The sequence below is a fragment of the Haemaphysalis longicornis genome, unplaced genomic scaffold, assembly GCF_048455015.1.
Source record: "Haemaphysalis longicornis isolate Haplotype H1 unplaced genomic scaffold, Haemaphysalis longicornis Haplotype H1 scaffold_10, whole genome shotgun sequence".
Taxonomy (NCBI): Eukaryota; Metazoa; Arthropoda; class Arachnida; order Ixodida; family Ixodidae; genus Haemaphysalis; species Haemaphysalis longicornis.
The window spans coordinates 118,829,277-118,843,679 of NW_027526204.1; the positions used below are offsets into that span (position 1 = coordinate 118,829,277).

Sequence of the window (14,403 nt, forward strand, 5' to 3'; positions counted from 1 at the left end):
GGTCATGACTCTCCTTGTTGAGAGATACTAGTTTTCATAAGGATGAAGATTGTTAGTTTTTATAAACTAATCATTTCGTGCCTGTCACGATAAATGGCATAATGATCATATTATTCTTTATTTATGAAGATAATGATGATATGGTTGCCACCACGTACGTACAGCCTCTACCCAACTTTCAAGGCCAAACCTGAGCCTTCTGGACCCCAAAAGAATTAGAAGAATAAGCTTAATCTTTAACTGTGACAACAATATTTTATTACAGTATGAAAAACACATGTTTCCTCTAGCTTTTCAAACTGAACTATTTTAGCCTCGCCCGAGGCGTGCGATTGTACATTGAATTTTTCAGCCTTGCTCTTTCGGCACGGCCTAGAAAATTTTTACAAAAACCTGTGCGTACGAGCGGACAAACATTTGCCTGGAGCCAGTATATGTGGGTTTCTCTGCGGTCACACTGCTCTTAGGCCTCAGAATGCTTAGAAGAAATATTGTTTTCTTGTGCGTGAGGCATTCTATAGGACATGAGTAGGAAAAAATAAAAAGCCTTGTTGAAATGTGCCACAGTGCTGTTTCGACCGTTGCATAGATTCTGTGAAGCAAAATGAGGAATCGAATAACGACAGCGCTCCGTATTAAGAATGCAGACGCACTCGAGACACAGACACGAGTACAAAATCTTCGATACTTAACCCGGCGACGCTCTAAACCTCAAAGAATCAAAAGTAAGTACGCACGCTGGAGTGGGAATAGCAGAACCGGGTGGAAGAAACCTACGGGTTCTAAAAAAGAACAGAAGACGAAAAAAGTGGGAGGGTCAATTTGAAAATTCCCGGAGGATCTGGAATGCCTTCAATGTTTGATATCATTTCCGTGAAGGAATGAACGATATGAGGAGCTAGTTTGAGGGTCAAAAGATTTGCGGAGCGAAATTTTCTAAAGCATTTTGCTGTGTTCTAATCTTTTTCCAGCGCTTAACTTTTTGAAAATAAGTTCAATAAGTAGGGCAACGCAGATAGGGGCGTCCCTTGGGGAGAAGTTTTGCGCTTTTTCCTCTTCATCCGCCAGGGAAGAAAAAAACTAAAACCCGGTAGGGGAAAAAATGTCTTCACCAAACTGAGTCAAGATGGTTGTAATAAAATCTGGAATTCAATTACTGGCCGCGAGGTTCGTATTTTCGGTGGAGTAAAAGCCCCAAGTGAACCATGAGTATGCGAATCGCAAGCCCAGTAAAGATCTATCTCGTGGTGGCTGAAACTGCTGAATGTGTGACCACTACTGCGTGTCTCATCAAGCGGAGCTCATCCCTCTCACCAAGTCCCTTCCTTTCTAGAAAAAGCACTTCGGGATACTTGGAGAAACGGAAGTAGGGGAAATGCCGCGTCCACTAGGTATTAAATTGCCTGGGAATTGAATATTCTGTGAAATTCGGCTGTGAACTTGGTTTTCTAATTTCTGAGGTCGTCCCAATGTTTTCCCAAGTCGAAACGATTTGGAGACCCTAGGGCACTCCGGCGGTTCAGCTTCTCCACAGGCACTCGAGTAATCAATCCGTGCGCCAGCAAAGCCAATTTTGCGAACGACAGAAACATGCATACCATTTGACCCAAAATTCGGAGCGCCGCTGTGCCCCCGCGAAACGCAAAAATGCCAAACTTGCATCGCGTGATCCCACTACGCAGACTTAACTTCCGAGTCAAATCATGGCCTGGAAATCGTCAGTCGCGGAACGTTTTTTTTTGTTTGGCTGCGTGGATTGGTCAATGGATTGTCAAAAAGTGTGCAAAGGAAAGTACACACATCCACACTCACACACACACACAGACAGAGAGAGGGAGAGAGACACATAAATGTTGGCAGTCAAGAATGCAATGCAAAGCAAAGGAGGGAATGCGGTAGGTCATTTATTAACGGTGAACCAGATGAAAATTTTTCAAAGACAGAAAGACAGAGAAAAAATGCCCGCCAGGTGAGATTCGAACCCTAGACCTCCAGATAATGGGTGTGGTGCAATGGCCACACTACGTTACGGCGGGCTTGTTCTCCTATCTATTTTTTCGGGTATTTCATCGTCGTCGTCATCATCATCATCACCAGCCTATCTACACCCACTGCAGGGCAAAGGCCTCTCCCATTATTCTCCAATTACCCAGGTCCTGTGCTAAGTGCGACCAATTTATCCCCGCAAAATTCTTGATCTCATCTGCCCATCTAACTTTCTTCCGCCCCCTGCAACGCTTGCCTTCTCTAGAGATCCACTCTGTTACCCTTAATGACCAACAGTTATCTTGCCTTCGCATTACATGCCCTGCCCCCATCCATTTCTTCTTAATTTCTATTAATATATCCTTAACACGCGTTTGTTCCCTGACCCACTCCGCTCTCTTTTTGTCCCTTAATGTTACACCTATCATCTTCCGTTCCATTGCGCGCTGAGTCATCCTCAATTTAAGTTGAACCCTCTCAGTGAGCCTCCAAGTTTCTGCCCCGTAGGTGAGTATCGGTAACATGCAGCTGTCATACACTTTCTTCTTTCGCAACATCTTTCGAACCATTTTAATGTTTCGAATCCCATCGAAACATTAAAATGGTTCTTATTTTCTCTTAACAGCGGAGGCCATTTTCTTTATTGGAGAGCTACAGCGACAACCAGAGCAATTGCGTTTTAGGGGCGAAGCTCCTCTTGCTCCGGCCCTGTCCCGTCCCTCGTTGCTGCTGTATCCGGCGCATTAATGATGATTGTGGCAGGATCCCCCTAGGGATTGCCCAACCAAAGATTTGCCGAAGAGGTCAAAACGTTCAACGCGTTCGTTGCTACCCAACAAGGAGGAGAGGAAGAAGACGAGGTTGTCGTTCGTCGCCTGCGAGCTCTAGACGCGTACCCGGGGTACGCGACACAAGACGGTCTGCAGAAGACGACGACCAAAGTGGCTAAAATGTCACGCACCGAATTCGCCAACTTACCCATGGAGATTCTCATCGTCCCAAACAAGCCCTACATAATCACCACAAACATCGACGTCGCCGATTGGTTTGCCAACGAAGCGGTGGTAAGCTTGACGTGTCGAGTCTTTATATGATGTGCGGGCGATTTTTTCGCGGTTTTAGCGATAAGCATTTTAGCTTCGCCCCTCTCATCATCATTCACTTCGTGGAGATGGCGGGGTTTTTTTCGTAGAAAGGGCTCCAAAAACGTTCGCTTTAAAAAGCAGTCGAAAAATTTCTGTCGTAGGCGAACACTTTTATGGGCCGTCATAACGCTACCATTGGCTTTGACGGGTCAGTGGCCACGGCAAACGGGCGTATAAACGGGCAGTGGCAAGCGGGCGGGCAGTCGCAAACGTGCGTGTACATTAACTGCGAACGCGGTTTTTCTCCAGCTTGTCGTTCCATTGGCGTGAGCTACACACGGTACTGCGAGCTAAACTGAAAAAATAGGAACGCAAGTTCGAATTCGTCAGCCAGAGGCATGGGTATGCGCCGCCGTGACGTTAGGCGTAACGTTAGGATTTGCGCTCCAATGTCGTCAACTCGCTCCCACTGCCTGAAGTACAACGAGGTGGACGTTGCTTCCACGTAATTAGGGTTAACGTTAGGATTATCACCCGTTACGCCTGCGTGTACACGCGGTACAACTGCGGTTTTGTGCATGTCTACCACACACACATTAATGAGTAGCTCTTCTTGACATCAATGTCAATTTCTGGAAATGTTATCCGCAATAATCTAATGAGGCTCTTTTTTTTAACTGTGTAGTTGTGAGTCTGCTTACGTTATCTTGACCTAAATCAAACTTCTGGTTTTTCAAGGTGCACCAAGAAACAGCCACTAAAGAAATAAAACAAAATATTCAAAGAAACGGTACTTTGGCTTGTGCAGTACGCAAGAACATGGTTTGGTGTCAACATACCGTTTCCTGACTACATAAACATTGTGACCTATTGATCTGTGCGAGGTTTATCTATCCTTCCGCTCAGTAATCTCTAACCAAAGGGCAGGAGCACTGCCATCAGCTCTTTCAAACAAATACATTTCCTCATGCTACCGAACTCGACTTCCTTCACCTAAAGCAGTACTTCACGCTGGTCAAATTTTGCGCTGCCCAGGGCACCCTCTACCATACGGTATGGGAGTGTTCTGCAAACCCCATAATTCCAAGAACCGCACTCACTCCCCGCGAAAAGTCGGAGCAGGAGCTGTATAGCTCCGTTCTCGATCCCCAGCTTCGGGTGGTGAAAAGGGCCGTGGTGGTAGGAGTATCCAATGGAGTCCTGGACTGAGGGCCCCTCACCACATTTCGACGCTCTTAATAAAGTTTATCCTTCTACTCTATATAGTGCTTCGATTGGAAGAAGACCCGTGTTCGGTTCCCTCAAAATTAGGAAAAAATATAACCTTCTTCATAACTCTTTTTATCGACGTTGTGGTCGCAGGTCGAATACATTGAAAAAAAAACGGGGGACAGCGGTAAATAAAATGTATGCAATAATAAATGACCCACGCCTTCTTAGGACCATATCTCTAGGGTGACACAGTAAGAAGCTGCGTCCGTTATCTCCTACCCACGTTGCAACGTCCTCGGAAGAAAGTGAAGAAAAAGTAGCAGCTGTAAACCTGCCAATTCAAGTAATAGCATAACGGAGCCAAGGCGGAGGTAAGCAAAACGGGTATAAATAACGACCTCACGGTTCTCCGCTAAAAGGAACCAGGCTATTGCTAATTTTTCTGCTCCGATTGCTTTCCGGCGCTTCCGGATGGCTGCCCAGAAATTAATGGGCATTTCCGATACCGGCCGACACCCGATCGAGAAATGGGCAGCATCGTAACACTACCGTGCCAGAACATTACGATTCAATGGGTACCTTTATCGGCCCGTACGCGCCGGATGTTTTTACGCATCTTTTGCTGTTTATTGCCTCGTTTAGAGCATTCAGCCTTACATTGCGACGTACATTAACTGCCTAGTTAGCCGAAATAAATAAAGGTCACAGAATACCGCACGGTTCCGGCGATGTGCTTGCGAAATTGGAGCGGTTGTGATGGAAGCTTTAACCTGTTTCTCGCTAATGCCACCCCTCTCATCCTCGTTGCCACCGCCAATATTGTAGTTTACAACGAGTCGTAAAAAACAATACCTAATTAAATAAAACCAAACTTCGCCCACCCATCCTTATCATATGAACAAATACTAAAGCGTGCATGTTTTGTAAAGTACTTTGACCTCCCCGGTGCGACAAAACCGTTTCTTCTCCGCGCAAAAATTTATGCGCAAGTATAATAATATACCTTTTTGAAAAGGCAAATACTAATCAAGTAAATTTCAGACCACATGAGAAAGACAGCCAGAAAAAACACCAACTTTCTTGTAGTTGTGAGGCTGTTGCCTGCCAGCAGTGTGTTTTTTATTATTTTAAAAACTGGAGAAAATCGTTTTTTATTAAAACAAAAAAAACCGCTTCACAAACTTTGCAAGGCAGTGTTTAGAAGATGCATGAAAGGACTGCATGCGCTATTTCACCTCCGTTTTTTAGCTACCTGACCTGAAGTTTTGCTTATAGGCAGTAAGATAGAGGGTTTTTTTATGCCGTGTTAACTTGGGCAATTGTGTGATAAGCTACCGTCACGAGAAACCCATGATAAGCTGGGCAAAGGCGCGTAATTTCCCTTTGGCTGAGACGTGTTATGTGACTCCGTTTATCGCTGTCTTGCCGGCGACTCACTGGATTGCGCAAGCAAGCATCAGGCGCACAGCTTCATTCTCAGACATAGAAATGCGGCCACCGCCATCCCTCTACCAACCGAAAAATTACTGAAATCTTCAAGGCTATAGAGCAGCCTGACATATCCGGAAATAGCCGGCAATAGAAAAGCTCGTGGATAAGCGGTAAAATAATCGCCAAATACCCCTTAATAGACACGGCTGCGTTGTTGGGTTCACTGCTGTTCTAAAAACATCGACAATCCAGCTATCGCTGCAATAAACTGTAACCTTTTTCCAGTGAGTGTAAAATTTCGTTGCACGTCTCGCTTCTAATACGACACATCGTATCAAAATGTTCGGCCCACCGTGTTCCTTTTTTGCCGGCAGCGTTGTTTCCCGAGCTCTCAAGCCAGTTCTAAAGGCATGAGCCATGGCGATTGTTTCCGGATTTGTACCACCATAACTACCCCAAGGAGGCGGCACTACGTTGTTGAAATGGCGTCCCTGTGTTTCACAACGCTAATGGTGTACGCGTCGCGTTGTTTGTCTTTATCTTTCTTTAATGGCCGAGTAGACTGCCATTCGGAGCATGTAGTACGAACCGGGCACAATATGTTTCGCTTTAAGAATGATCTGGTGCGTGTTTTTTTTAGACGACACTTCTGTCCTCCATGGCAAAATAACTCTACACTGGGTAAGCTTTCCGAAGTGCGCCTGCCATTTCCACCGAAAGGTTTTTTTTTTTTTTATGGGTTAGTGCGCTTCTGTGCAAAAACGACTGCCTCTGCTTATGCAGACAATAAAGGAGTGGGTATGGTGTATCGAGTGGTTATTATTTTTTATCTTTGAAGTGTCTCCATCTTCTAGAAAGTACCGTAGATAGAAGCCACCCTTTATTCAAGGTACTGATATAGTATCAAAAAAGATCGTCAGAAACTTGGATGAAGGTTCTGGGGAGGTTGTGACCAAAAGGATGAACGGGTGTTTAGAGGATGAAGTGGTGCCGATGTCATTGAATCAAGCAGGCGGTCGTCTTCTTTCAAAGCCAGGCCAAAACACTCGCTCGGAGCGCCTTCACTTAATGGTACATCGGAAAGCTTAAGAAGAGCATCTTCTTTAACCACTTAGGAAAGTATTGTAAAAGTACAGACCATATCTCACGCCCCACTCCATATTTGGGTTCCGCTTGCTTCTTTTAGCTCAAACCGTCTTGCTGCACGTGCAGAGAAATATTTTTCAGGCCGCCGGCAGCACAACCCCCAAAGCTATCCTGGCCTGTAAAAGTGCATTTTACATCGTCACAAACGGAGCTATCACCACGAATATTGGCATCCTGGCGGATTAAAAGCATACTCAACATTTAGCTTTCTTGTATGTTAGAGCAACCTTGACCAATTTGGCGACATCTCTTATCTTCAACACAATCCTCAGTCGTGGCATACCGCAAGGGGTTGTCCTATCCCCCCTATTTATCCACCATAGCCATGACAGACCTTTTCCGACAATAACACAAGATTTCCTACACCAAGCACGCCCTCTGTGCAGATTATCTAGCAGCCTAGATTAGCAAGGGTACTTTATGCGCCATCTAGTAGAGCCTCGAAAGGGCGGTGGATAGGGCTCACACCAATGCCAACCATTCTGGTTTAGCGTGTACGTCACAAAAGTCGGACGATGTTAGTAGAAGAATGCCGCCAAGTGTACGCACACAACATCAAAACATAGCTTGACAGAACATCGAAAAACCTGACACTATGAATCAAGATTGTGAAGTTGCGCGGTACAGAAACTGCAAACACATGCTTCTCCTGCATACGGTTGAAGATTTCATGCCACACTACTCGGACGCTAAGTAGCCAGTAGAACAAATGTCATGAATTGAAAGAACAAAAGATGGTCCGTTTAGTCGTCTTCAGAATTGTTTATGGTGCTGCTTATGCGGTTGTGGGTTTCAAGACCATCCTGCACTACAAAAGAAAAGCTGATAAGCAAGCTATTGACTTTCAACGGGCCCATCTAAGGTCCGCTTTTGGCTTTGAACCAGTACACTACCATCGATAAACAAGCCGAAGCGCATCTAATGTAAAAAAAAAGTGAGACTCTTGGAACCCCAAAGGGAAATAAAACCATGGACCAGTTTTTATATGTGGCACCTCACATCTCAAAAGACGCCGTTGGCACTTTCCCCCACCCGTACGAAACCTCGAAACATTGTCTTACCGATCTTCAGGAATATGCGATTTTAGCATCCTAACACAAAGACGACGTCGTCTGTACAGACGTGGTGGAACAAGACAGGTACGTGCGGACATCACCGATCGTCGCCTCAGGAATAGACTTAATTTCAATCCTAATGTTTCAGTCATCCAACAGTCCGCAGGCGGAAGAGATGGCTATCATTCCAGCCCCCTGGCAGACAAAGCCCAAACTACTTATCACTGACGGTCGATCAACGTGATGAGCATTCTAAGCAGGTAGAATTTAAGGGAAACGGCGTCGTTTCTCCTCCGACAACATCCGCAGAAACAAGTCGCATTTTTGAAGATCTGACCCCACACAGCTGTTCCTGGAAAACCTCACAGCACACGCCCTGGCTTGAGAACTCGCACACCTGGAAACGCAAGAAGAAAGCGAACCAGGCACCCATCCCTTCCGTACGCACGCAATTAGCAACGTTACCGACTGAGGCGACTGCTATACTACCCTCCAGTTATCAATCAGGCCACGAAAGAACAAGAACAACAACACGAAATATCTCGATACGCCTCCAAACCAAGATATACCTGCACCAGCCACAACTACACGCCATCCATCCCACTTTCCACGACGCTACCTAAATTCAATGCCAAGCCCCACCCACACTCTGCCAAAGCTACCAAAAGCCAGAGCTCCCTCCCCACACTCAAACCCTCGCGCTAACTGACAGGAGTGAGAAGACGAACTAATGGCTCAAGGAAGATATTCCTAGCGAATATTGTGAAGAAGGCTGGCCTCATCAGCGAAGCTTTTCAATGGAGGTTTGAACTTCAACATGCTCGCTTCGGTGCTTAATAACGTTTGTCTCCTTGTTTTTTTTTAGTTTCATCTCCCTCGGTGCCTGATACACTTACGAAACCATATCCGATCTCGGGAAGTTTCAGAAAATCCTTGTAATTCCCCCTAAGATTTGTAAGCTTATCATTTTCATTTTTAAGGGCCAGAGAACGGGCTACTGACTTCGGAGATAATGTTTTTTTAAGCCTGCCTATTATAGGGAATACTGTTTCGCAACGATAGCCTACACATCATACACGGTTGATCCCTCTTGATGGATCGGGATTTTTGCACTTTCCGATGTTGTTACTTTGTGAAATCTCATCCAACAAGTAGACGCTGCACAAAAGGCTTCTGCTACGCCTACATGTTTGCACCACCAGTATGCCCCGCATAACACTCTCGTTGGTCCAACCGAAATGGATTTAGCTTAATATAGGATCCCCCACACTTTGTTCTGACAGATGCATTGAAGCCAGGTTATACGCCATTCACCTTGTTGCATGTGACTGGAGTTTCCAGAGAGCTCAACGGTTTATTTAAATGCCAACATACCGCGTACACGCCTCCCCAGAAAAAGCAGGTAAGCGTCGCACATCGTTTCTGCAATAGCTTGTTTTGATATTTCAGTGACTACTCGTTCCAAATGACACGTTCAAGCTCCCCTAAGTTTACTTGCTTTCGTGTTATTTTTATGGCTATGCATGCCGCGAGTGTAATTTCGCAATCACCATGGTGTCTCAGGCTGTTGTGCAAACTGTGAACACACGTGCACAGCCAGTTTTTTTTTCTTTTATGGTCTAATGCAATATTTTTTTATTAAAGAACATAAGACTTCATACTAGACCCTGGGGTAAAACGGCTGCCTCTTTTAGTGTTACTCAAGCGAGGATCAGGAGGTGGTCAAACGACCCTTGACAGCCAATGAGCGAATACAGCGCACTGAGCGCGACTGACGTTTTGTGTATAGGAAGTGTCTTGGTCGTGAAAAATGTACGGATTCTATTTGTCAAATCTATTCTGATAAGGATCAACACAAAGCACTTAGCGGGAAAGAAGACACCACGAAGGCTGTAAGTACTGCATGTGGATTGCATTACTGCATACTCTGTTGCGCCACTGCTTTTTTGTCAAAGGACACTGCAGCGACGGCGGAAGGGTGGTGATTGTCATACAGATATTGCGAAAGTTGCTGAGCAGGAACACATACGTCACAGGTAATTAGGTTCCCGACGTTATGAAATATTTTTCTAATTACCGAAGACTGAAATCTCTGCTACATTAATGAATTTGTTTTCTAGCTTAACAGACCATCAATGAAACAACGTTTAAGTTAAAGATAGTTTATAACGCTGCGACAACCACACGTCATTTGAGCTACGCTAGCCAAGTTTGGAAATAAATTCTAAAAAGGTATTGCTTCTTTTGTTCCTAATGATATTTAGGTTGGTCTTAATGAGGAAGTCCACGCAGCCGAACAGGTCACACTCGAATAAGAATACTGTGCGGAAGTCGCCACTTTTCGCAAAAAAAATTCACGTATCTCCACGAAGCGACCCATGATGAGTGGGCGAAGCACTTGGCATCGTTCTTACCGTAAATCACAGGTGAGAGTGCTTACTGCTGCTTAAACGATTTCCAATCCAATTCAGTCCAATAAAATTCAATTTTATCCAATCCAATCTATTTCAATCTAATCCAATCCGATGCTTCTCGCGCATGGAGAGCACGGCTCTCCAGGAGCACTCTCTCTCTGTAACCTTTTGTGAACCTTTCATTTTTTTATGTTAACCTTTTGTGAACCTTTTGTTCACAGACGTTTCGATTTACACGGTGCTGTGCGTCTCTCTGTCTCCCACTCTCTTTCCCACTCCCTCTCTCTCTCTCTAACATTTTGTTAACCTTTTATTTTGTTCGTGTTAACCTTTTGTGAACCTGTTGTTCACAGACGTTTCGATTTACACGGTGCTGTGCACCTCTCTCACTCTCCCTCGCTATTTCCCACTCTTTCTGTTTCTTCCTAACCTTCTGTGAATCTTTTCTTTTGATCTTGTGAACCTTTTGTTCACAGATGTCTCGATTTACATGGTGCTGTGCCATGAGCACGGACGCCGGGCGCCGGACGGACAAGCCTCGGTCTTAAGGTGCTTCGCCCCTAAATAAAATACAAACCACGCCCGATATCACCACCTCGATCCTTCAGCAACTCACTGGCTGTAAAATCCATCAAGCAATTGGCCTACTGGACCCAATGCCACATTTATAGCTAGAATCAAAACAAAACCAGCCTGAAAGTTCAAGACAAAAAAGCAGTTATTTTCCTCTTTCAATACAGCATGATTACACGCACGTCCGAAATTATCCACTTCCGTAGACTGGACACTGAGATAAAAAAAAGTAGAGCGAACCAGTGGTCCTGTGGCGACATTACTGAAGGGAGCTAAAACTTTTAAAGGTCAAACAACGTTATTTCAGCGCGACACGGTTGCGTTTCCTCTTTGTTGAGAAATAGAGATACCGAGAGAAGAGCGTGTAAGGGTGAACGAAAAGAAACAGTAACTTACAAAAATATCGGCGGGGAACAAAAGTGTTTTAATTTAAAAGGAAGATGGCATGGTGCTATCCGCCATTTAAAATTTTTGCAGCTTATGCTTGTCCATCGTTGTTTTGACACGCTTTCTCCTAATGCAAAACAACTTTGAAACTTCCTCTGACTGTTCTGATTTATTTGCCAACATATTTGTTTTCGACACATACGGCCTTAGCATCCGATTTAGGTTGTAAACCATCGAGGCGCATAATGCCCGTCAGTATTTTTAACCCCCGAAATAACGCATGCACATTCAGGTTCGGCGTCAACAATATTTTCCTGGGAGCAAGCGTACAAACCTGCTAAACTTGGGATACCAAAAATAGGTGAGCGGTAGCTTGAAGACAAGAACCAATTTTCGGACTGCTTCTCAGTAGAACTTTATGCATCTGTAGCGTGCATATAGATAAAATTCATTTCTCCTACCGGCTACTAATAAAAGGTTTTCATTAGAGTCCCTGATTACACTAGCCGTTGGCACCATCCGTGGCCTGAAGTGTATAAGCTCCAACCATTTTTTTGTGGTTCGAGCTATCCAAGTGTAAATTTTCAAGACAGCTTATCTTTATGGCACGTATACGTTTTTGATGCATTTCACTAAACAGAGCTCAGGCACGGCACGTGCCAGTCGACCTTTCCGTTGCAAAATGTCCTGTTACGTTTACAAAATTTGTTCCTAAATCTTGTTCCTAAAATCTACTGTAACAAAAACAACTTCAGAAATTTGTTATTTTTTGTAGGTCAATTAGACACGGCTCAGGTTATCAAGCACCCGTATGAGGCGCCCAGAGCAACAGCAACACGAGCAGAGATATATTGTTCAGCTTCTAACGTCCCCAGTTCTTATTTTGTTTTCTTCCACGTCAAAAAAGAAAAAAAGAAACGCATTTGCAGCAAAATCGATACCTGGGAACGTTGTTTGCAGCTATTGGGAGTAATAAAACGCCCAGCGTTATCGCAATCGGTTGCTTTGGCTGCAGAAAAAACTGTTGCAAGTTTAGTATTGCGTGCTGCAACTGTTAGCTTGCGTCGGTAAATCAAGAAATTTATTTTTGGGGAGTTAAAGCTACAATATTGTCAACTGCAGCTTTGGTGGTAAAATAATTATACCTTATTCATGCCCAGAGATGTCACAGTGAAAATATTCGCGGTAAAAATTATATAACCAACATTCTTTGTTGCATAATGTTACCAGTGCAATGACATCCTGGTGGTTATGAGGGTGTTAGGGCTGTATACGGATGTCGCTAACTCAGGCCTGCTGGACCTCTTTGGCTATAAACCGTCTCACCAAGCATAATTGATGAGCGCCAAATCATCTCTTTGTGTCTTCGACACAGAAAAACTACAACATTCGTGCAAAGCCCACCCCCTCCTACACGGTTGTTTAGAACACCCAAAAACAATTCACCAAGAGGCCTAATAAAATTACACTTGGTGGTAATTTACCAGTGTTCTGTCACAATAAATTAGCTCATTACTGTTCCCAAGGGCTAATTCTTACACCTTTTTGATGCGGCCACCTACATCCTAATATAGCATGTTACTGGTCAATTCAAAAGCACAATTTTAGTAAAAGATGTGAGTAAAAAGTGAGTAAAAGATGTGCAGATATTCTTACCTGATTACGCACAGCAGGTCCCGACGTTAGAGTTGACAGGCCGTAACATCATGACACTACCGGGTCACAGGGCTTGCAGTTCATTCCACTCGAACATATTTGAAGCGCACTCAGAGCAGTTCCGTTTAGCCGTCGGCGAGTTAATGCCACGGCTTCGAATGTCACGTCGACAGCTCGCAGAGCACATCAGCATGAAACATAGTCAGCAAAGCACGCAACAGGCCTTATCAAAGTGGTCTTGCAAAATCTGTCCACATTTCTGACAATTCGAAGCCGCCGAAGTAAACAATTCCTTTGCTCTGCACCGTATACTCCAACCTGAGACTATGGCCTCACTAACTGCAGAGGTTCAGGCGTTACCTAAATAGCCTTGGAGTGAGCAATCAAGAAACGTTTGAGCGAGAAGAAGTTCTGGCCAGCTCAACAAGATTTGTCAACATTGCCCGGAATTTAGCTTCTTGTTTTTATGCATAACCGGTCTGCCTTTCAAATGTGTTGCGCCTGGTTAGCAAAAAGAAATACTCAAAACAAAATATCGCATTGCGTAGTAAAATATGCACCGTTCTGTACAGCAGCGTTCACGTAAATGTTACTCTAAAGGCTGAATATAGATACAAGATAGTTGCGGAATTCCGAAAACAGCTGAAGTCATAAGCGCTTCATCGTATCAGGAGGGGCGAACGTAGACTTGATCCGCACTTCAACCGTACGGCAATCGTTGCGACGAACTGAGAAATCTCGTGGAGCCTCGCATCCAAATATCCACAGACGAGCACCTCGGTGCGCGATGCGCTCGCTCCAACCTCGACCCGCGCGACGACCACTCTGAATGAGCGCTCGAAGTTGTGCGCGGACCCGGCGTTCCCGAAGAAGGAGGCGTGGCATCCGCGGGGCCGGAAACCGGAAGCCTGTTGTGACGTCACCACCAGCTCCCCCGTCGGGAGCACGGAGAAACCGGCACTTTCCTGGGGACCCCTGCTTCGCCCTTCGCTTTTCTCCACCCGGTCTCGCCCGAACGTGCGGAGCACCTCCCAGAGAAAAATGCCTTAGAGTGGAGTAAACGCGGCATGGGTAACGGATTGTGTTAATATTCGGTTGAAGACACATATTTCACAACGCAAAGAAAACAAGCTGCGCATGGGGAACGAGTAATTGGGAAATAGTCCTTAGAGGGACTGAAGCATGCCTCCGTCCAGCTGAATCAGGAACGCCGTACAAACAATGTCAAAACTCCCCGGGGGACACACCGATTAGGTTTCTATATTTCGACAGCAAGCATTTCATAAATGCTTTAAACAAAGGCTCATTTAAAGGATATTCATTAGTTTATTTTGCGAACGGGGGCTGAAGCTAAAGGCCAGTTATTTGGGACCTTATTATAAACCTTAAACTTTCCCTACCCCATAGAGACAACAAAATGTAAAGTAAAAATTAGTATAAAAATCCAATTGTAAGTGA

General features: G+C 44.8%; 1 protein-coding gene across 1 annotated transcript in view; it reads right to left on the reverse strand.

The window, feature by feature from the left end:
* Nucleotides 1-13,798, reverse strand: part of LOC144157931 (trissin receptor-like) — an 85,376-nt gene extending 71,578 nt beyond the window's left edge. The window contains exon 1 of the mRNA XM_077688644.1: nt 12,946-13,798. The gene's annotated coding sequence lies outside the window, so the exon portion shown is untranslated. The remainder of the gene's footprint in view (nt 1-12,945) is intronic.
* Nucleotides 13,799-14,403: the final 605 nt, after the last annotated feature.